The sequence below is a fragment of the Eumetopias jubatus genome, unplaced genomic scaffold (genome assembly GCF_037043125.1).
Source record: "Eumetopias jubatus isolate StellerSeaLion01/CBP00866 unplaced genomic scaffold, mEumJub1_p1.0 scaffold_3, whole genome shotgun sequence".
Classification (NCBI taxonomy): domain Eukaryota; kingdom Metazoa; phylum Chordata; class Mammalia; order Carnivora; family Otariidae; genus Eumetopias; species Eumetopias jubatus.
The window spans coordinates 180500676-180523915 of record NW_028274809.1 but is presented as its reverse complement, the minus strand read 5'-3'; the positions used below and the strand labels follow the sequence as shown (position 1 = coordinate 180523915).

General features: G+C 38.6%; 1 protein-coding gene and 1 pseudogene across 1 annotated transcript in view; both read right to left on the bottom strand.

Annotated features, from left to right (window-relative positions):
• Positions 1–23240, bottom strand: part of HS6ST3 (heparan sulfate 6-O-sulfotransferase 3) — a 626721-nt gene that overhangs the window by 141916 nt on the left and 461565 nt on the right. The window lies entirely within an intron of this gene.
• LOC114215838 (ubiquitin-conjugating enzyme E2 variant 3 pseudogene) lies at positions 16780–17878 on the bottom strand (annotated as a pseudogene).

The following is a 23240-nucleotide window of genomic DNA, read 5'->3' as shown; positions in this document are numbered from 1 at the left end:
TGGAGCCTTGTGCTGGATGGGCTCAGAGCCTCTTCCCTTACAACCCAGAGCTGTATCCCTTTCCCCCCACTTGCACTCCTTTGCCATGCTTCTACCCCTTCTGCTTTTCGGTTTGGAATAGGGCCTCTGGGGTCCCGGGCACACTGTTTCTTATTATGCCCAAATTCTCCCGACAGATTCTATAATGTTCTCAAGGCCGGGACCTGTTCTCTTGGACCTTTTGATCCCATTATTGTATCTTAAGTCCATACCAGATCCTTAAATGTTTGATGAATGAATGTGTGATTTCTAGCTCAAAGAAAGAAATGGCAGAAACAATCTGCTGTATGCAGTGTGGTTGCCACAGTAACCAGTGGGTGACCTCCCAAAAAGAAGGTGTCTGTGGGGGCAGAAAGCTAAGAAACAGCAGCATTTCGAGTGAGTCCTCGTAGGAAAATAAAAAGGAAGCGCCCGACAAAGACTGGGAAGCAGCAACAAAGGCTAAGGGGGAAGTGTCTTTGGCTCTGCCTTGCAGCAATTGCTCAGGTGGGCTGGGGTTTGAACGCTGATGTGGGTGTGGGTGACGGAAGGGATGGAGTAGGGGGGATAAAGCTCCCAGATAAAGGCATCCAAATATGCACATGTGCATCTGGCTGTGCGATCCTCTCACGTTAAGTATCTGTGTAGTCACTGGTGTGCGGGGTAGGGAGGATTCCCTGGTCCAGGCTTTCGCGGTGAGGCAGGCAGGGATGCTGCAGTGGGCTTTCGAAGCGATGCTCATGTTTCTCATCATTAACTAATTAATTAACTAGTTCAGTCATCAGTCAACTTTTGACTGTCATATGAAGACGCTGGGATGCTGGCGTCCTGCAGCTACTACTAAGATGCTCAGGACCCCAAGAGAAGTCCCGGCCCCATCCAGGGAAACAGGATGGTATCTGCAGATTCTGCATCTCCGTGTGGAAAGGAAATAACAAGCACAGGAGAACTTTGCTGAGGCCAGCCTGAGGGCTGAGGCCAGCCTGAGGGCCGAGGGCGTGATGATGAAGAAAGCAGAGCCAGGGAGCTGCCTCCTCTGGTCCGTACAGGAGTGACCCCTTTTTTCTATGACCATTCGAGGAAATTGATGCAATTTTCCTATCATCTCCACACTCAGGAGGGTGAGTTCAGGGTTGACATTTTAATAAATCGTTTTATGGGTAGCAAAAGCACCTGTTTGAAATTCTGCATTCTTTGTTCCTTTTGCCAAAGGCTGCGCAGGCTGCACAAATAGCTGAATTGTTAAGAAAAACAAATAAATAACGAAGTGCACAGTGTGGTGGTTAATAGGTGCACAGTTAATGAGATAATTTGAAATCTGAATCAAAACAACTCTAATATCATTGTGACTTCTTCGTATTGCTTTTGAGGTCAGATAGCCAATCTCGCTTTTAACTGATTTTTCTTCATCAGAATACTACAACGATGTATTACAAATAGGAGTATTACCAAATAGTATAGGCCTAAGTCCTAAAAATATTTCTCCACATTAAAGAACTCAGAATGAAACAATAAATAAACGTTTTGATCAAGTACAATATTCACTTAAATTTGAAATGAGGTTTATGTGAATCTAGCATGACTCAAGTTCTTGAGGAGAGAAGAGAGATGTAATCAAATATTTACAACACAATGTCATAAGATATATAAGAAAATTGAGTGCAAAGTGATATAGGCACAGAGCTGCTAATAATATCCTGAAAACAAATCTCTTTAAAAAAGAAATACAGCACAGGGAAAGAAAATGACATGTAACCTTCTCTTTCACTTTAATTTTTCTTAAATGACAAAAAATGTCTGATGTATATACATACATATATATTTATGTATATACAGAGTTGACCCTTGGACAACACAGATTTTTATTTCATGGGTCCACTTATATTTGGACTTTTATTTTTTTTAAGTAGGCTCCACACTCAGCATGGAGCCCAATGTGGGGCCGAACCCCCACGTTGTTCAAGAGTCAACTGTATACACACACACACACACACACACACACACACACACATACGCACACACATGCACGCACACAGACGCCTTACTGGAATTTAAAATGCCAAGAAACACTTATGACAATTGTAGGAAGAAGAGGCATTCACATCCTGTTTAATGGAGAGGTTTTTGATCCAGCCAGATACATCACATATGCTGTGGGGGGAACACAAAGCCCACCAAAATATAATCAACAGAAATCTGACTCACTTACCTCCTTTTTTAATGATTATTTCTTGTCATACATTTTATTTCGTCTTTACTGGTAGAGAAAAGTATACCCTACCAAATGCAAACCAATCCAAATAACCTGCTTTCATCCAAGAGACAACCACATAGAGGTTCTTGTGCTTTACCTCTATTTACTGTAATCTAAGACCCAGGGATGTGGCAAACAACTTTTTCTTTTAATTTGAAAACCACCCTAACCACCCACAGAGGTGACCCACGCTCTACCTCAGAGCAGTATTTGACGAAAGGCAAATATAAAGCCAACTTTGCTTTACTGACTACGACCTTGCCCCTTGTGCTGTTTCGAGTTTACTCAGAGAGATGTTCGAACAAATACAACCTGCTGACCACCACGCCCAAGAAGAGGGTGCTGGCAAAATCAAGATAACTTTTTGAGGAACAAATCACAGCCATCTAAATTACTCCTTTGACAGAGAAATGGATCTTACAGATGAAAGAGAGCACAAGGTGTCATTTATCTTGACTTCACAAGACTTGCCAACTTTTCTTGGTCTTTTCTGAAGAACACAATCATAAATAATTTAGAAAATTATGACTTAGACCTCAAAAACTTTAAGGGAGACAACTACAACCTGGGAATGGCGACTTTAAAAAAACAATAGTTGCCTTTGTCTCCTGGGATAGAATGAAAATCATAAAGCAATTTGTCAGGGAAATTTATTGAGCCTGGTACTACCTGTAATTGATACGAGGCATTCCAATCTTGGACAATTCGACTGCATTCAATTCAGTCAAAATACACCTGCTTAATGGAACTGTAATGGGGCTGAACATTGCATTGGGCATGTAGGTGATGGTGTTTACGCCCTGAGAGTTGGCTTCTGGTTCAAGCAACTCTGACTGTTGCCAGCCTGTGGTACTTTGTTACGACAGCCTGAGCCAACTAATACAGAGCTCTGTGCCAAGAAGCAGCCCTGGGTCCCCTGTGTTGCGCAGGTGGCTCTGGCTGGACCAGGGATTAGCAAGTGACACCAGGGTAACTCATCGAAGGCTGACTGATCCTATATGGTGCTGAGAGCACAGCTCTCCGGGCAATGGGACAATTATAATGAGCTACCCAACCAGGGTGGCTCATCCCAGCACTTGCACTGCTGGGTACAGTGGATTCATAGTCAAAATCTAAAGAAGGTACAGAAAAAAGTGACAGTATAGGGAGAAACCATGTGGTCTGTTCGTGAAAACTGGACAGGTAAGTTAGTCCTTTAAGCTGCTTCAGACTGATTTCCAAATCTGATTCCAATCTTCGTTTAGTCTTATAATAATCTCTCCTGTCTCATTCCTTGTTCTCCTTCCTTCCTTCCTTCCATCCTTCCTTCCTTCCTTCCTCTCTCCCTCCCTCTTTCTTTCTTTTTTCTTTCTTCTTTCTTTTTCTTCCTTTCTCTCTTCCTCCCTCCCTCCCTCCCTCCCTCCCTCCCTCCCTCCCTCCCTTCCTTCCTTCCTTCCTTCCCTTCTTTCTGGTGAGAATATTTAAGTTCTATTCTTTTAGTGATTTTTAATTATACAACACAATGATGTCAACTCTAGTCACCATGATATACATTAGATCCTCAGACCCTATTTACGCTATAGCCGAAAGTTTGTACCCTTTTACCAACCTCTCCCTACTTCTTCCATCCCCCAGTCTCTGGCCACCATGCTTCTACTCTCTTGTCATATGAGTTTGACTTTTTTTTTTTAGTTCTACATATAAGTGATACCATGCAATGTTTATCTTCCTCTGTCTGGCTTATTTCACTTAGTACAATGCTCTCAAAGTCCATCTATGTTGTTGCAAACACCAGGATTTCCTTTTTTCTCATTCTGAATAATAGTCCCTTATATATATACCATAATTCTATCCATTCATCCATTGACAGACACTTAGATTGTTTCCATATCTTGCCTGTTAATAATGCTTCGATGACCACAGGAATGCTAATATCTCTTTGAAATCCTGTTTTCATTTCCTTTGGACATATACCCAGAAGTGGGACTGCTGGGTCATATGGTAGTTTTATTTTTGACTTTTTGAGGAACCTCCATACTATTGTCCATAATGGCTTCACCAATTTACACTTCCACCAACCGTGCACAAGGGTTCCCTTTTCTCACCAATACTTATCTCTTGTCTTTTCGATGATAACCATTCTAACAGTTGTGAAATGATTTATCATAGTGGTTTTGATTTGCATTTTCCTGATGATGAGCAATGCTTTCTTAAAACACTTTTATATAACTAGATGTCCAGGAGAGAATTGATCTTACATTGTTTTTGAAACTGGAAAAACTGTTTTTTGGAGTTGGAAAAAAAATGTATTTTTCCTCTTCTAAAAAGTGGGACCTTTCGTTCTGCAAATATGAGAAAGTTCCTGCCCATTTTACCATTTTATTCTTGAGGAAGCCCTACACTCAATGAAATACTCAAAATGCTCTTTCTTTAGAATGAGATAGAAAATATATCTTTTAGAGTTGGAAACTGAATATATAACGGGAGTATATAAATAGAAAGTATATAATAGAAAAAGAGATTTTATATATATTTAGAAAAGAGTGAAGAATGATTCCCTCTCGAAATTAGAAAATACATTTTTTCAAATCTAGATTTAGCTTTAGTTTAAGGGAGCTCTAATTTATAAAATCAAACTTATACTTAAAATTATAATTTATACTAGGTGTGTGTGTGTGTGTGTGTGTGTGTGTGTGTTGGTTTTGTTTGTTTTTTATATTCTTGTCCAAGTATTAGCTTCCCAAAGATAAGACATGCAAGTCTGAATTTCTCTTCATGCTATTCTGGAAGAAGGCTAGGCATGGCAGAGCTAAAGCTAGAATGGATTACTTGGGTGCTAAATTTACTGTTATTTCAGAGTAAGCTTAAACATGGTAAGTCGAATCCAGGCATGCATCTCTGTTTACTCCTGAAACATGATTTTTAAAAAATTTTTGAAAAATAGTAAAGGAATAAAAAAGGGCATAAATGCACAAGGACATTTCTTTTGGGAATGGAAAAGGACACCGTGGCAAGCAAGAATATCAGCACAAGTTCTGAGAGCAGAGCTGCCCTGCACATCTGTGTGTGAGGGAGGGATGACTGGGGAGGGGACGGGGCCAGGCCAAGAAGAAGTGAGCAGCTGAGCCCCTGCTAAATGGGACAAGACTCAGAAGTTGGAGGTGTGATGTGTTTCAATGGCTTTTCCCCATCTTAAAGAAGGAATGTTGACTCTCTGCTGAGACTAAATCAGAGCCCGTGAACTCAGGAACAACAAGTCCATTTAAGGGCCATGGAGGACTAAGTGAAAGTCTGCTCATATGTGGTGAAAAGCTGGCCCCCTTCCCCACTCAGCTCCCACAATACTAGCAGCTTGGCTCACACGCCCCCCCCAAAAAAAGTTAGAGGGTTTCTCTCTAAGAGCAAAGACCACCTAAAGGGAAAAAACAGGTATAGAAACAGACACTTGGAGGTCGGAGGTCACCCATCCAAAGACCAGACTCACTGTAATCACCTTATAAGTGTGCATTACTTCACTACTAAGTTTGAGCAAACATCCAGGCATTGAAGAAATCTTCCCACAGAAGTGAGGGAGGTAAAAACAAACAAACTGAATTTTTAAAGCCCTTGGGAGAAAAAAAAATGATATGGAAAGTTAAAAAAATTATTAAAAAAATCCTCGGAGCTGAGAAAATATTGTGGCTATGAAACAAGAATTGGATGTAATGAAAGTCAGGAACACTATTCTTAGATATTAAAATTTTAATGAAATTAATAAAATTTTAATATCAGAAATATAAATAATCTCCCCATCCCAAGAGCCTTAACTTAATCACATTTGCAAGATCGCTTTTTCCAAATTTACCATTCCCCAGATTAGCAACTGATATCTTTGGGTAGCCATTGTTTAGCCATCTAGAGGAGGTAGTTAGTATTTTATTTATTTAAAATATCGATAGGATGTTTAGAGGATCTAAGGTGAAAGCTCCCAGGAACTGGAGCAGAAAGTTCAAGGACCAGAAAAGACAAGAGAAAACCTAAGTCACCACAGAATTCACCTGGAAGAACCAGGAGGTTGCAAAACTGACAGGTAAGAACTCTTGACGAAGACTGGGAAGACATAGGAGAAAAAAGTTCAAAGAATCAATAAAGAAAATATCCCTGAGATAAAGGACATAAGTTTCCAGATTAAATTGCTCACAAAGTGCCTACAAAGCAAATGATTGACAGAAACTAACACCAAAACACATCATTTTGAAATTTCAGAAGGGAAGATATTAGCTTTGAGCAATACAATACTAGCTACCTCCTCTAGATGGCTGAACAATGGTTACCCAAAGATATCAGTTCCTAATCTGGGGAATGGTAAATTTGGAAAAAGGGTTCTTGCAAATGTGATTAAGTTAAGGCTCTTGGGATGGGGAGATTATTCTGGATTATCCCAGTGGGCCCTAAAAGCAACCATAAGTACCCTTATAAGAGAGAGGCAGAGGGAAAACTAACACACACAGAGGAGAACGTAATGTGAAGGCAAAGCAGAGACAAACTTGAAGATGCTGGCCTTATGTATTTCAAGACTGCTCATTTCCTGCACCAGAAGTTACCCTGTCCCCCAGAGGACTGACAGTGGCAAATGCCTTCGGCTGAATCGATACTTAATCACCAGGATGGGTCCTGGATCCATGTCCTCCATAGGGCAACTGCCATAAAGGAGTTCCCAAGCGTATTAGTTTCCTAGGGCTGCCATAACAAAGTACCACCGACTGGGGGGCTTAAACGACAGACATTTCTTTTGTCTGGAAGTCTGGAAGCTGGAAGTCTGAGTCAAAGATGCTGGCAGAGTTAGTTTCTTCTGAGGCCTCTCTCCTTGGCCTGTAGATGGTGTCTTCTGCCTGTGTCTTCACATGGCCTTCCTTCTGTCTTGTGTCCAAATTTCCTCTTCTAAGGATACCAGGCTTCTTGAATTGGGCTCCACCCTCATGGCCTCATTTTAATTTAATCACTCTTTAAACAACCTGTCTCCAAATAGCGTCATATTCTAAAGTAATGTGGTTCAGAACCTCAGCATATAAATTTTGGGACAGGCACAATTCAGCCGTTAATGCTGTTATAATTTATTCAGTCTTAAAATATTTTTATCGAAGTAAAATCTAAAGATCTTATAAGTGCTTTTTGCCAGGCATAGCTGTGCTCCCTGGGGTCCACCACTGATGCTCCTTGGCCATACCATCCCATACCTGGGATGGTAAAAACAAAATAATAGGGGTGCCTGGGTGGCTCAGTTGGTTAAGCATCTGCCTTCAGCTCAGGTCATGATCTTGGGTCCTGGGATCAAGCCCCTCATTGGGCTCCCTGCTCAGTGGGGAGTCTGCTTCTCCATCTCCCCAGACTCATGCATTTTCTCTCTCTCTCACTCAATCTCTCTCTCTCTCTCTCTCTATATATATATATCAAATAAATAAATAAAATCCTTAAAAAAATAAAGTAAAAACAAAAAGAAAATAATAGTTTTAACAGTTAGAGTATTACGTAACTTACAGTGAAATCAGCACTCCCTGCCCCACCAGCCCCATCTGTAATAGTTGCTCTTCCACAGTAGCCACTTTCAAATATTTTTCCTTGTCATTTATGCCCACATTTCTGAATACCATGTTTATACTTCTGTTAAGTAATTTTCATTGTAAATATTATGTGTTGGCTCCATAGTGTAGAATGTAAAGCTTTTACTCTCTTGTACCGCTTACACACATTTCCCATCCCGCCAAATGGTGAGTCAATATTTACTTTACTGTCACTATGTATTGTTCACAGACAATCCAGAAAGGAATTATGTTTCCTTTCTTTTGCTATATTTTGTTTTATGTGGAGCTTAAAATTGCCTTCATTTTCTCTAAGTGTTCAGGAAAACCCTGTTAAACTTCAGAGCTTGTTCTTGTTTGCACTGGGAGGTCTGATCCCAGGTATGGGCTGGTATGGCCAAGGAGCATCAGGGGTGGACCCCAGGGAGCACAGCTATGCCTGGCAAAAAGCACTTATAAGATCTTTGCCTGCACAAACACCACAACACATTCTTTTTATGTTAGCTGTTCATTATCCATTTGGCGCAGCGGGCCCTCTACCAAGGGCCAATGGATTATTCAAAGAACTAAGAAAATATTTGATTACCTGAAACAAACCTGATTCAAATATCAATAAAGAGTTCAATATATTATTCAATGAGCCCAATCTCTAAACCGCCTCCATCTTTATTCATACATCTAGCTTCCATCTGATAAGCATAGATGAACTATCCTGGATAGATGTAGGGTCAAAATACTCCACTCGTGTGCACTGGATACCATCCCCTCCCTGGCATTTCCTTTCTCTCCAGCATCATCATTTCTCTCTTCTACGGAATCGTTCCCACGAGTATACATTCTTGCTGGTAGATCTCATCCCTGAAAAACATTCACTCTTGACCTCACATTCCCTTCTGCTGCCATCCTGCTCTCTATTTCCCTTTCTATTAAACTCCCTGAAAAGGATGTCTGTATTCACCTAGCTGTGCTTTTCATCTGCCATTGTCTCTTGAATCTACCTCAAACAGACTTTGTCCCTATTACACCACTAAAAATGACTTTGCCAAGGTCAACAAGGACCTTCTGTCATTTGACCTCCCAGCAGCATCAAACACAGCTGGCCACTCCCATCCTCTTAAAGCATTTCTTTATTTGGTTTCCAGGACACCACATTCTCCTAATTTTTCCATTCATCTCTGGCCTCACTTCTTTGGGGTCTTTTTTGCAGGTTCATCCCTCTCTTTTCAGACCTCAAAATGCCAAAGTGCCCCGAGGCTCAAGGCTCGGTTCTTTTTATATGTAACTTCACTTTCTATATCTACTCCTTCAGTTAGTTCATTCCATCCCACCGTTTTGAAAATAATCTATGAACTGATGGCTCTCACATGAAAGTCTCTAGCCTCATTTTGTCCCCTCAACCCCACATCAGTGTATTCTCTGCTACTTAATCCTCAGTTCCTTGCTCTGTCTCCCAGACCCACGTCTCTCTCACTCTTCCCGGTCTTAAGGAACACCAGCACCACTGGCTAAGTCAGTATGACAACTCTGATGACAATTTCCTCCAGTTGCTAGAGAAATTTTAACATTTTTTTATTTAAAAGATGTTATTTATTTATTTGACACAGAGAGAGTGAGAGAGAGAGAGAGCATAAGCAGGGGGAATGGCAGGCAGAGGGAGAAGCGGGCTCCCTGCTGAGCAAGGAGCCCGATGCGGGACTTGATCCTAGGACTCTGGGATCATGACCTGAGCCAAAGGCAGCCGCTTAACCAACTGAGCCACCCAGGCGCCCAAGAAATTTTAACATTTTTAAATACTATCCCTTTCAGAGCAGGATCCAGGGCAAAACAATACAAATATTTTAAAAAAAAATTTTTTTAAGTGGTCAAGAGATGAAAAGTATATCCAAGTATAGGAAAGTTGAAGAGCCACCAAATCTTATATCCAGCTGTTCAGAAATAAAATAAGAAAACAGAGGTTTAAACCATTGCTGGAGAGACTACGAGGTGCATGAAGAAATGGGCCACTGAGGAAGGGGAGCCACATCATCCCTCTGAGCACTTATAAGATGTGGGTTGGTAACAATCTGTTCTGGAAGATTTCAAGACATGTCTTCCCTAGAGGGAGGAGGAAGGATCCAATGACCTCCTGAGGGCCCATATAACTCCTAGATTTACAGTACACCATTACATTACCACCACGCTTTAGCGACACAGTGCAGTAAACAACGTAACATTAAACCAGCTGCCATCTGGGCCCTTTCTTGGCCTAAGCAAACTCAGTAGCTGGCTAGGGTTTACACCTAAGGAGGTATTTACACATGTGTGTGCCTCCAGCATTGTTTAATACAGTTTTATTTTATTTTATTTATTTTATCTTAATACACAGTGCCCTTCCAGTTTTCTTTTAAGTCTACCACAAATAACAGGTTTTAGCACATCAGGTGATATTTTGCTTCCTGAAGCATTTAAATTAATTTTCTATTACCAATGCAAATGTGTACTTTCCAATTTACCCACTGCACAATAAAACATAATTTAAAGCAATTAATGTTCATTAATGGCCCCATCTGCATGTTTATCACTTTATCCTTAAATACTTGAGACACCGTATCCATATTTTATAGCTCACTCCTTATCAGCAAGAATTCTTATCCTCAAGGGTAAATGTAAGACTAATGTGCCAGGATCTCGTATCTTTATAAGAAAACTACATTGCCTTTCTTTTCTTTTCTTTTTTTTAAAGGCTGGATGAACAGGTTGAATGTACATAATACCAAATGTACCTAATACCAAAAAAAAAAAAAAAAAGGCGCAGGGGAGGAGGGGCGAGTTACACTTGTGTGCTCACCTCCCATTTCTGCCTTCCCTTTTCCCCAGAACTGGTGGGCCAAAGCACTGAGCGTGCACCGGCCAGTTCAGCAGCCCCCAGAGAGGATTTTTCCAGGCATAGGATGGGATGCAGGGGCAGTAACACTGAGAGGTTTTCCTACCCTGCCCCCTTTAGCAGCGCCATGCCCTGCAGGGAATGGGCCAGAGGGTGGCGCTTCTTAGGATGTCAGAACGCATTCTGAGCATGTGCCTTAGTGTCAAGTAGGCATCGCTTTGCCACTTAATTCCATTAGCTGTGTACACTCAAGGACATTGTCTAAACTTTTTGATCATCAGTTTTCTCACTCTGCGTGATTAGGTTCTTCTCAGGACTAAGACAGTATGCTAAAAGGTAAACAAACACAAAACCAACATGTCGTGTATAAAAGGGTAGGTTCCACTCGACCAGACTGCCTGGGTTCAAATCCTGGCTTCACCTCTCACCAGCTACGCGTGAGTGTGTGTGAGAGACCTCTCTGTGCCTTGGTTTTCTCATCTGCAAAATGGGCATCATAACGGTATCTATCTCAAAGCGTTCTTGTGAGGATTAAAAGGAGTTAATATGTTCAAATAGCTTAAAACAGAGCATGGCAAATAGTTAGGACTTGGTGAACATTAGGAAAAAAACAAAAGCAGTCGGTACTTTGAAAATAACAGCCATTTTTATTAAAGACATTTCCCTAGAGTCACCGTCTGTGGTGTTAAATTGTGGCTTCTGGGCTTAGAAACAAGAATCCTGGCATAAGGGCATATGCAGGTGGCTAGTCTCCCTACCTCTCTCCCCCAACCTAGAGGAAGGCATAGTAAGTACCTCTTCCATGACACTATTATATCTAAAGCCCTGACAGCCGAATGCATGTACAATTCTGGAAAAAAAAAAAAAAAAGAGGGGGGAGGAAACCAATAATATGTTTACACCATTGTAACAAGAAAAGCAAATTAGTTTGGAAGGGATTTTTTTATATAATGTTACTGAACCAGGATCAACTCGTCTGATTTCTCTATTCTTTAAAAAAAAAAAGAAAGAAAAGTTAATAAATGTTTCCACACGTGTGATTTCAATGAAATTTACATTTACGAGTCATTATCATTTTGGCGGAAGGCAGAGTGATATTCGGCTTGTCACTGGAGGGGCAGATGGAGATGGAGTTTAGGAAGTTGACACACTAGCTGACAAACGAGTAAAATTTACGTCCCAACCAACCTAATGCCAAGCAATTATCTCTGAACTAGGATAACAAATGTGCTTTTTTATACTCAAAAGATGACATGCATTTTAGAAGTTTCCAGAAGGCATATTTTCTGTAAAGAAGCAACTGCTTCTGCATTCAACATTTAGTACAAGAGTTTAATTGGATACTGACCCTTTCAGAACATTTGTTACAAGTTAAAGTTAGATATTAAGAGAATAGAAAAATCTACCTGAAGTGGTGGCTACTTTTGGTTATCTATTTCTGTGTTTAAATACGGGCTTACAAATGTACTTTTACTTCATATTCAATACTGTTTATAGACCTTGGCATTAGCAAAATATAAATTACTCTATGCACAATCCATAGTCATAGTATCTTGTGAGTATCATAAATAAAACAAATACAAATGGAAATCTGTTGTTTATCTTGGCTTAAAAGACCATCTATCTTAGCATGAGAAAGATGTTTCTGATTCCATGATTAAATGACATCCTACATAACAAAAAATTGGCAAATATACTGGTGTAATTCATCACGGATGACATTGTATAATTAAAATGTATTGATATTATCCTTTAAGACACTTTAAATGTCTTACAGTGTAAACTTCAAATGTTTTGGCTCATAAATTTATTCTATATAAAAATGTCACCTAACTAGATGCTTCATCCTATCTACAAATTCTATATCTTGAAACAAGATGAAATAGTTATATGAATGACTTTCATCTACTTATTCTTGTGAAGGCATAAAGTGTAACTACTATTTGATAAAGAAGTAAAATTCCGAATGTTACACATAAGTCCAGAAAGATACATTCACAGCTTATTAGAGATGGAAATGACCATACTTACTCTCTAGATCAAACCCCTTGTGTTACAGAAATAAGGAAGCTGAAGCTCAAAAATATTGCCGTGCCCTTCTAACTGAGATTTTAAACAGTAGCGATCATAAGGAGAAAAAGAAAACACACTCAGCCACGTAAAAATTAACCATATCCCTGTTTAATAGTAGCACAACCTTAATCTAACAAAGATAATGGAAAGAAAAGAATACCAGAAAAAAATCAGCATGAATGTAATGTATTTCAGTGAATTGATGATGGTTCTCTGATGTCAAAGGAAAGGGCAAAAGAAAGAAATAGGTAAAAAAGAAATCATGTCGAGCTCCTGCTGTATGCCCAAATCACCGTAACATAACTTATTCCAAAAGACTTAGTAAGGCCTGTGTTTACACTTACTAGTCAGTGTCCTTGAGCGAATCAAGCCCTATGAATCTTTGATCCCACATTTCAAAGTGAAGGTAATAATACCTAGAGTTACTGTGGGGACTAGGTGAGATAATGTATGAAAAGTAAGAAGTTATTCATGCAGGATAGTAAGACTACTGTGCTCTTAGATCTTCAGATGGGCTCTGTCACTCATAGCTTGTGACCCCATCATGACGCTTAGTCAGTGGCAGAGCTGGGACCCAAATTATGCCTCTCTAGTCCCAAACCCAAGCAATACTCCTATATTTGGCTTCAAGACATTTGTACATGTTGGTCCCTCTGCTGGGAATTCCTTTCCCTACCCCCCTGTCCAACATCTCCAACTGCCTGTTAAATCCTGTTCATACTTCACAATTCATTTTAAATATAACTCTCAGCGATCTATCCCTGGAGCTTCCACTATATATTCTCTCAGTATTCCCATATTTTTCCTTTGTTGTACTTATTAATAATTAGTCTCCTAACTATTTTTACTTTATTTAAAGATTTTATTTATTTATTTGAGAGAGAGAACACAAACAGGGGGGAGCGGCAGAGGGAGAAGGAGAAGCAGGCTCCCCGCGGAGCAGGGAGCCCAGACACGGGGCTCAATCCCAGGACCCTGGGATCATGACCTGAGCCGAAGGCAGATGCTTAACTGACTGAACCACCCAGGCGCCCTCGCCCTCTTCTAACTATTTTTAACTACTGTTTCTACTGAACTGTATAAGCTCATGAAAGCAAGGGCCATTTCTCTCTTGCTGACCATCATGTCTTTTATCCTTGGGAAGGTATTTGGCACAATGTAGGCATCCAATGAAAATTTGTTGGATACATCGGTGAAGGCATGAATGGATAAACAAAGAATGAAAAGGAGCTTTGGATTGGCAAATATTTTTGATTTTGTTTATTAATGGCAGAATGCTGATAAGGTCTCTGAGGAAGTCAAAGGACTTCATCCGGGGCATAAGCAAGAACGGCCCAAGAAAAGGAGAAGGGGCAATTCTGACACTGGGAGAAAGAAGATGGAAAGATCACTGGAGATGCACAAATATTTTCAAAGGATCCCTTCATAGATATGCTATTCTCCGCGAAGTAGGAGGTGGCAGGACGGAGATGGGGTTTTGAAGAGCTTTGTGAGAAGAATAGAAGGTTCAGAGTGAGAGCCAGAGAACTGCCAGGAGGCATCAAAGCATTCAGCCAGTTAGAGACCATGAATTTTGAATGTTACCAATCTGTACCAGCTTGGATAGTATTTTCTGCGGCCCAGTTCAAAACTACAGTCTTGAAGACTGATGTTTAGATTCAGTATAAAGATGAGGAGAAGGATGATGATAACAAACGTGGACTCACTGTTCCTGTCAAACACTATAGAGTTGTTTCTATAAATTATCTCATTTCTTACACACACACACACACACACACACACACACACACACACAATGTGTATATCCACTTTTTTACAGATGAAAATACTAAGACTTTTTAATATCATTTTTAAGGTATAATTCACATACCATAAAATTCACCCACTGCATTCGTAGAATTAAATGATTTTTATGAATTTCCAGAGTTGGCAACCCTCACAAGTCAGTTTTCAACCATTTCTATCACTCCAAAAAATTCCCGAGTCTGTCCTCAATCCTGCTTCAACATCTGAACACAGGCAACCATTGATCTCCTCTCTGTCTCAGGAAATTTGCCTTTTCTGGACATCTCATATAAATGGAATGTAATATTATAGAGATTTGTGTTTTTGTGTGGCTTCTTTCACTTAGGGTAATGTTTTTGTGGTTCATCCATGCAGTAGCATGTACCAGTATTTTGTTCCTTTTTTGTTGCTGAATAGCATTTAATTATATGGATACACCACATTTTGAAATTCATAGGCATTTGGGTTGCTTCCAGTTGGGGACTATTATGAATGGTGCTGCTGTAAACATTCACATACAATTCTTTGTGTGTACATATTTTTTTACTTCTCTTGTGTAGATTCCTAGAAGTGGAAGTTGGCACTACAAGACTGTGTGGTGAGGATATATTCAACTTTTTAGGAAACTCCCAAATATTTTCCAAAGTAAATGTATATCCCTGACCAGAAATGTATATACCAAATGTGTTTTGTGTGTCTTTTGAGATAGCCATGTTGTTTCTGTTCTTTATTCTCTTAATACAGTTATTCAATTAGTTGGTTTTCAGCCGTAACACCAAGTATGCCCTCCTAAGGCAAATCTCACACACTCATGGTATAGAATCCTTTTGATATGCCACTGAATTTGTTTTGCTAATATTTTGTTGAGGAGTTTTGCATCTATATTTTTGAGGGATATCCATCTATAGTTTTCTTTTCTTGCGATGCTTTTGTCTGTCTTTGGTATCAGAGAAATTCTGGCCTGAAAAAAAAATGAGATGAGAAGTGTTCTCTTTTCATCTATTTTATGAGTTTGTAAAAATTGTTATCACTTTAGGCATTTGATAGAATGCACTATTGAGGACATGAGAGGCAGGACTTTTGTTTGTGGGAAGATTTTAAATTACTAATTAAATTACTTGTAATTTAATTGTAATTACTTACTCATCTTTTCTGACTTTCTATTTCTTCTTGAGTCCATTTCAGTAGTTTGTAAACACACAGTTTTCTACTTTAATCTTTATTATTCCCTTCCTTCTGCTTATTCTGGATTTAGTTTGCTTTTCTTTTTCTATTTCTTTTTTAAGATGGAAGCTTAGGTTATTGGGATTGGAAACCTTCTTCTTTGGTGTTATAAGCATCTAGAGTTATAAATTTCCCTGTAAGCATTGCTTTAATTGCATTCCATAGTTTCTACCTGCTTTGTTTTAGTTTTCATTCAACTCAAAATAATTTTTTATTCCCTTTTTGGTTTCTCCTTTGACCCATGGGTTATTTAGAAGTATATTAGTACCCCAATATTTGGCACATATTTCTTTCTGTTGCGGATATCTAATTTTGTTGTGGTCAGAAAATACACTTTGCCTGATTTCGATTTTTAAAAATCGTACTGAGAATTATTGCATGGGCCAGCATACAGTCTATCCTGTAGAATATTCCATTCCAAAAATATGTGTTCTATAGTTCTTGAGTGAAATGTGCTACAATATCAGTTAAGTAACACTGGTTGGTAATGTTGTTCAGTCTCTTATACCTTTGCTGATTTTCTGTTATGTCATATTGATTACTGGAGTGCAGTACTGAAAACTCCAACCATTTTTTAACTGTGTATTTCTCCTTTCAAATCTGTTATTTTTGCTTTAAGTATTGGAGGTCTCTATTATTAGGTGTGTATACATTTATAATGATTATATCTTTCTAACACGTTGACCCTTTTAACATTATGAAATGTCTTTCTTTGTTTCTAATGATATTTATTATATTGAGGTTTACTTTTTTTGATATTAATATAGCTACTCCAGATCCGTTATGGTTACTGTTTCACAGTGAATCTTTTTCCAACCCTTTTACTCTCAAGCTCTTTGTGTCTGCATCTAAGTTGCATTTCTTCTAGACAGTACATAGGTACCACAAAACACCAAAGAAGCTGTGACTTTTTTTCCTCATTAATTAGCATGCCAAGGATTTAAATTACAAAGTTAATGAAGACACCCTCCACCTTAACCAAAGAGTTGTGAGAATAGGTAATGAGATAAAGAAGTTTTAACACCCTATTCTCTGGAAATTTTGGATAGCTTTCCTTTTAGGTTATCTCTGCAATTTGGAATTAAATGTTTAACTATTCTGGGAGAACACATGATTTTTAGTTTCTCAGTCACTTTATCTTCTTTTACTATGGTTTTGATGATTTCAGATACCCTATTAGTTCTAAGGATACACGGAAAATTTAAAGAATGTTTCACTATTCATGTCATAACAGTCCTTCTCCTAAAACTAAAGGAAGGTGCACTTTTTTCTTATTGTTCACAAAACTGTGAACCAGATCAGTGACTGATATGCCAACAAAACAGGTATGTGACATTTACCCTCAACTTTCATGACTCTGTTGGACCCTGCACCTACAGGTAATGACTCATTGCTTCTTTTTAGCAGCTTATTGTGGACATTTTATCTTCTCCTTGCCCACCAATAACACGTACTCTCTTTCCAAAGTCTGTGCTTTCAAAACATTTGTAATGATAGATTGCATTCACTATGAATAGAATTGCATCCAATTCCAGTCTTTCAATTTTTAGGAAATGCACTGTTTCCATGTCATTTAGGTTATTATTTCCACTGGCTAACATGCAACAAGCAGGACACTGTGTCAACTAAAATGTCACAGGACTGGGACTAGTGCTCTGAATAAATCCATATTTCCCTGAAGCTCAGGAATGTAGGCCTGAGAACTATCCAAGGAGCTAAGTGTGAGGAGCAACACCTTGGAATGAGCAAAGGCGGACACATCTTTGTTGCTCTCTACTTTGGGAAGTCTGAGATGTCAAGGTCATCATGTCTCCTGCAGACCATTCTAAAATGTCTAGGAGGACCATCCTTTTGCAATGTCATTGCTGAAACTGCTAGTGTCCAAGCAATGCATAATTATCTGACTCCAACCATAGTAAATTTATGGGCTGTTTTATTCTCATCATTTTCCCAGGTCTTTGAATTTATGTCTGAGACACCTTCATTGATTTTTGCAACCTAGGCGAGTAAGTCTGCCTGCCATGCCTCATCAGGTGATGACAAGGAACACAGCGGAAGTACTTCTTGAAACTTTGAAATCATTTATTTGATTAACCTAACAATTACAGATTTAGGATGGCTCCAATTTTGGAACTAAGACACGTACTTAATGTTTAAAAGGTTACTATAATTTAAAGTTACTGAAGTTACTGAAGATTGGAGGTCTCTTCTAAATTAGAGTCTTGTCCCAGGTAAGGCTCATTTCCTCATGAACAAGCTCAAATGACTTTATGTTTGTCAAATAAGCTAAAATGATATTATGCTTGTTAAGCTTTTATTATTTATCAATAAGGAAAGATGTTTTTATAATAATTTATAATTTTCAAAGCATTCCATGTCCATTAATATGCTATATTCTGTTATAATTCTGAGAGGTAGGTGTTATTGTGCCCAAATTATAGATGAGACCAAGTAAAATGGCAGAATCTTCATTGAAATTCAGTTCTTTTGATGCTATGTTAATGTACTTCACAGTATATAACAGAGCTTCTCTTCATTAAAAATTTACTTGTCTTGATATTCTTACAGCTTTTGTATGGAATAAAGATTCATAATGATTCAGTATACATAAGAGAGAAAATAAATTTAATAAGTGAATTCATAAGCCATGGGGATTAAGTAAATTTTAGTGCATCTATAAATTAAATCCTGTCTATTCATTAAAAAGGCATTATGTTGAATATTTATTATCATAAAAATATAACCATAATATACTAAGTGGAAAAGAAATTTGCAAAAGACTATGCATATACAGAATAGGCAGTCCAGAAATAGATGCACACATATACAGTCAATTGATTTGACAAAGATGCCACTAAAATTCAGTAGGAAAAAAATTATTTTCAAGAAATGGCTCTAGAGAAATTGAGTATCTATATGAGGAAAAAAAAGACCTTTGCCTCATTATTTCACACCATATTTAAAAACTAACATGAGGGGTGCCTGGATGGCTCAGTTGGTTAAGCGACTGCCTTCGGCTCAGGTCATGATCCTGGAGTCCTGGGATCGAGTCCCACATCGGGCTCCCTGCTCAGCCGGGAGTCTGCTTCTCCCTCTGACCATCTTCCCTCTCGTGCTCTCTATCTCTCATTCTCTCTCTCTCAAATAAATAAATAAAATCTTTAAAAAAATAAAATTAAATAAATAAAAACTAACATGAAATGGTCCAAAAAACCAAATGTGAAAAAAAAAAATTTTTTTTTCGATCCCAGGACCCTGGGATCATGACCCGAGCCGAAGAAAACAGAATATGTTCATACCTTAGGGTAGAAAATAATTTCTTAATTAGTATGTAAAAGCAATATATATCAAATAAAAACTGATAAATTATAGCTCATTAAAGAACTAATTTATCAAAAGATACCAGGAATGAAAAATAATCCAAGAGGAAGAGAAGATATTTATAATACAAATATCCAACACAACGCTTAGTTTAGTATATCTCAGAAACTCCTACAAACTTGTAAGAAAAAGTTAAACCTACTTTTGTTGAAGGAGGGGGAGGGGGAGAGGGAGAGGGAGAGATAGAATCCCAAGGAGACTCCACACCCAGCACGGAACCCAATGAGGGCTTGATCTCATGACCCTGAGATCATGACCTGAGCCTAAATCAAGAGTCAGATGCTCAACCGACTGAGTCACCCAGGTACCCCACAAACCTACTTTTTAAATTGGACAAATATACAACATACAGGCACTATATAAAAAAGAATATCCACATAACAAAGTAGCAAAAACCAATATAATTAATCATTAATGAAATGAAAATTAAACATTCCTTTTAGCATAGCTAAATCCAGAAGACTGATAATATCACTTGTTGGCAAGAATGTGGAGAAACTTGAACATTCATATCTTCCTTGAGGAAGCCAAACTGGTGCAAGCAAATTTGAAAAACTCTTTGCCATTATAACCCTATGATCCAGCAATCACACTCCTAGGCATAGTCCTAAGAGAAACAAGTGTATATATCCATCAAAAGACATGTATGGGAATGTTTAGAGAATTCTCATTCATAATAGCCAGAAATTGGAAACAACCCAAATGTTTATTAATGGAAGAACAGATAAAGAAATTGTGACATAAAATAGATTAGTAGACAACATTAAAAATTAAACAAGTTAACAATACATAAAATAATGTGAATAAATCTCGTAAGACATCATGTTGAGGCACCAGACACACACAAAAAGTTCACACAGTGTTATTTCATTTTTATGAACATCAGTAATAAGGCATAATTAATCAATGGTGATAGAGTAAAAAAATCATTACTACCTCTAGGGGGAAGTGTACAACTGAACATTCTAGAATGCCAGGAATGTTCTTAATCTTGATGTGGGTGACAGTTGCATGCAACTGCAAAGTCAGATGTTGCTTCAGTTTTGATGTGCTTCTTTATAGCCAATGCCTCTTAATCATTTTATTAAAGCCTGAGTTCCACTACTGGTCATGGTGTGCCCCTTCTTCTTCACAATTGTCTGGATGGTAACTTTGAATACTGAATTTGCACGTGTTAAAACGGGGTTTTAGAACAGACGCGCTTCCATCCCTCTCTCTCCACTTCTTTTTCCACGTCTACTGCCATGCACAATTCTGAAAGACTCCACTGAACACTTCTGGTGTCAACATGACCACAGCCAGGCGGCTTCTTCACAAAAGTTCCTTCTGCAAAAGTTGCCAATAGCATCTCTAAACCACCAGCACTCACAGCAAAGCACTCTTTAGACTTCCCCCAAAATTTCTTTTTCTTTGTTCTTTTTTTTTTTTTTAAGATTTTATTTATTTATTTGACAAAGAGAGAGAGACAGTGAGAAAGTGAAGACAAGCAGGGGGAGTGGGAGAGGGAGAAGTAGGCTTCCCGCGGAGCAGGGAGCCCGATGCAGGGCTCGATCCCAGGACCCTGGGATCATGACCTGAGCCGAAGGCAGATGCTTAACGACTGAGCCACGCAGGCACCCCTTCCCCCAAAATTTCTTTTGAAACAACGATGACAAGATACACTTTTGCATTCTTGTTCCAGTCCCTTCTTGTTTCCTCTTAAAAGTGAATGAGTTCTAGATGTCTTTCTCTTTCTAAAATTATCCTTATTATTTTTATAATTTTGCTTTGCAATAAATAAAAATAAGAAAAGAGTATCTCTTTTTGCTTGTACTGAATAAATATTAGAGCTGGCTGAATTTTACCTTTCTTCTTTTCTTGCTTTGCTATGTGAGGCATGTTCCAGAAAAAAAAACAAAAAACAAAAACAAAAACACAGCCATAGAGATACATGCATTCTCTCTCTCTCTTACACACACACACAAACACACACACACACAAATTAAAGGAAGTCCGAGTAATCCATTTGGCTCTAACACATCTAGGTTTTGACAACCAGCATCCAGTGGAGAGGCATCCCAAATATGGCTTTAGAGCAATAATGACATTGTTTTAGGTATAATATACATAAATCCAGTCAGTTTGCTATGAGATTTAAGATTTAGAACCCACCTAAATCTTGGAACTCAGGCACATCAGCCCTAGTTTCTCAGTATAGCCAGTTTGTTTAAGGACCCAACCAGCATCCCTCTTTTGCCCCTCTTTCTCCCATTCTACTATGGAATGGCTCAGAGTGGAGCGCTGGCCAAAAGAAGAAAGCTTTATGGTAGCCCCTATTTTAAGCCCAGAGCCTTGGCCCCAAACACACCTCTTCCATACCATCATACTTAGGTTTCATTTAGGTTCTTGATCTTTATTCTAGTCCCAAATTGAGTAGAAGTTTGAAATAGGATTGAGAATGAGTTCCAACAATGTATTTTTGGTCTATCTTTTGAAGATCAGTTCACTATCTAATAATTTACAGATCTGAACTTCTGATTTGTGATAGGAATAAAATGAGGTTTCCCTATAACAAATGAAAGGGTGTGTGATATAATTGGGATATTGTAAAGTATCCCAAGAAATCATGGATGGAAAGCATTAATGGAGAATAAATTACTAATTGCATTAGCGGTCGGCTCTGCTCAACTCAGCATACAACTTTTAACTATACCTGGCATCTAGTCCCATTGCTATAATTTATTTTTCCTGCCTTTTTAAAAATCACGAGTTATTTTTAAATAATGCTTTTTCAAACGTAGACCGAAGATGATCTTCATAATTCTCTCAGGTTATGAACAAAGGCACAGAAATAGGAGTCTAAATTGGAAGCTCTGGAGGGGATTATATCTATTGCTATGTTTTATACATTATCTAATTTCCTCTTGGCAACCACAGATTCTGAATTGTAATTGTGGTAATCATAATAACAATGAAAATGAGTGACATCTTTTACTAGCATGAACTATGCTCAGCCCACTTCTTTGTTCTTGAGATGTTGGATCTCCTTCCAGAATCTGTAGAGAGCCCTGAACAGCATGATAGAAGGCTGACAAGTAAACAAGTGTTAGAAGACACATCTTTACTTTCTATCATCAAATTGTCTGTCTCTCTCTTTCTTTCCCAGCCATCCTCACCCAGTTTCCAGGACCAAAATGTGCATGCGGCACGTATGGGAGGGACAAGATCTGTGTGTGTTTGGTAGAGTTTCATTTTACTCTTCATCCACAATGCCTGGTTTTTCTCAGCACTAGCAATGATACTCTTCAGTGCATACAATCAGTATTTTCTTCCTGGAGACAGCTCATTACTGGTATAACAGACGGTCTTCGAACAATCCTGTAAACGAAAGGACTAGTTGTTGTTGTTGTTTTTATAGACTTCCAAGAAGACTAACTATTTTGGGATAGATACAAATGAAGAAAACCTAAACAAAAATCAGCAAGCCTTCATTTTGCAGCCTGTTTACAAGTTTCAAGTAAGAACTCAATGATGTTTTGAACATCAGTAATGATATTTTCTAATGCATTCACCCTCCTGGAGATCAGCGGTAATCTTGTGTGTTCTAAACACTTTGGTATTCCCTATTGAACTAGACTTTGAAGCACATTTTTTAACACATCTGCAATGTCCCCTGATTTAGCCCCCTCAAGGAAGGTGGACGACCAGTTGCATTGAAAAGCATACAGTAAGGAACTAAGATGCTCATTTTACTCTCCCCTTACAGATATTGGCAGAGAGAAAATATAAATTTAACAGTGTCCTAGGGGCTCAGGTGAGCTATTACCTCACTTATAAACACCTTTAAAATAACAAAAATTGCTGGTAAGCCAGCCAACTCAACCAAGAAGTTCCTTCTTCAACATTTTGTAATGTAAACTCTTGAGGGGAGAAATTGATATTGCCCTTGTCAAATTAAATAATCGCTTCAGACACGTTAACTCCAGGCTGTTTCCTAATAATGATGGCTTGAGGAACAGGCACATCTGGTATGTGTAAAAGAGATAAAGATGGAATGTGTTCTTACATTCATAATTAAAAATGGACCATAGAGGGCGCCTGGGTGGCTCAGTTGGTGAAGCGACTG